Source organism: Magnolia sinica, chromosome 8, assembly GCF_029962835.1.
Source record: "Magnolia sinica isolate HGM2019 chromosome 8, MsV1, whole genome shotgun sequence".
NCBI classification, from domain to species: domain Eukaryota; kingdom Viridiplantae; phylum Streptophyta; class Magnoliopsida; order Magnoliales; family Magnoliaceae; genus Magnolia; species Magnolia sinica.
The window spans coordinates 77324231-77325604 of NC_080580.1; the positions used below are offsets into that span (position 1 = coordinate 77324231).

At 38.3% G+C, this 1374-nt stretch overlaps 1 non-coding gene across 1 annotated transcript; it reads right to left on the bottom strand.

Annotated features, from left to right (window-relative positions):
- Positions 1-914: 914 nt before the first annotated feature.
- Positions 915-1021, bottom strand: LOC131254403 (small nucleolar RNA R71). The gene has a single exon (XR_009175519.1). It is a non-coding gene; the product is annotated as a small nucleolar RNA R71 (small nucleolar RNA).
- Between the last annotated feature and the right edge of the window lie 353 nt (positions 1022-1374).

Sequence of the window (1374 nt, forward strand, 5' to 3'; positions counted from 1 at the left end):
CTTTCCTATTCTGTAGGCCTTTAAGATAGAAATTTCTAATTTGGTGAGTTCTTTCTCTCTACTTTCTATTTTTCAATTCTCTTTTAGTAATTTACTTTCTAGTTTAGGACTTTCCCAATTTATTTTAGAAATTTCTACTTTCTTTTAGGAATTCTTTCTTTTAGAAATCAGTTACTCTGCTATATTTCTTTTAAAGGATTGTTCCTCTCCTTTTAGAATCTAACTTATTTTATTTTATTTTGCGGTTTTTAACTTAGGGACTCCAATTTGGTAATTTTTTCCAACTCTCCCTTTCTTTCTAGATTTTCTTTTCTTTTCTTAGGATTAGGTTTTGAATTTAATTGAGGGTGTGAGTGTTTCATGCCCAAGTGGGCCCGTGACAATACTCGACGTCTCTTGAGTTGAAGGAGGATTGGTTGAGGGGTTGACTATCCATCGCATGACTAGACACCACTCGAAATCCCCTGAGTTAATTGAAGTTATGGTTGAAGACCAACCTCCTCTACTTCCACCCAGGGTGGAGGATACCCAAGATGAGAACGAGGTGCATCAGACACCCCCGCCTAGTACTTTACGAGATTATCTACAACCGGCCGGAGTGAGTACGCCCTCATGCATGATTTTTCCTGAAAACACAGGACAAATGGACATCAAGCCAGGAGTTATCCAACTCCTTCCCAAATTCTATGGACTTGAATAAGAAAGTCCATATTTTCATTTGAAAGAGTTCGATGAGATTATAGCTACATTATATTTTCCTAATGTATCCGAGGATACAATCAGTGAAACTCTTTCCATTTTCCTTAAAAGAGAACGCTAAGACGTGGTTACATTCACGCGTCCTAGATCCATTGGCACATGGAGCGACATGCCAAGGGAATTCATAAATTTTTTTCCCACATCATAAAACGATTACCCTCAGAAAAGCAATCATGAACTTTGCCCAAAAGGAAGATGAAACATTCTTCCAATGTTGGGAAAGGTTCAAAGATTTGGTCAGTTCATGCCCACAACACGGATTTGAAACGTGGCGCATTACAAATTTTTTCTATGATGGACTGACATCTTCCATGCGCCAAATGGTCGAGACAATGTGTAATGGAGAATTCATTAATAAAAATGTTGACGAGGTATGGGATTACCTCGATAGTCTTGCTGAAAAAACACAATCATGGGACTATTACCCAAAGTCGAACACCACGTTTAGGCCGACTCAATTAAAGGAGAAAGGTGGATTATATCTCTTGAAAGAAGAGGATGATCTCAAGTGTAAAGTGACTACGCTCATAAGGAAAGTTGAGGCCATGGAAGGAAAGAAGGATAAGGTTAATGAAATTGTTTGCGGCATCTGTGATTGCAACATTCATACAACTA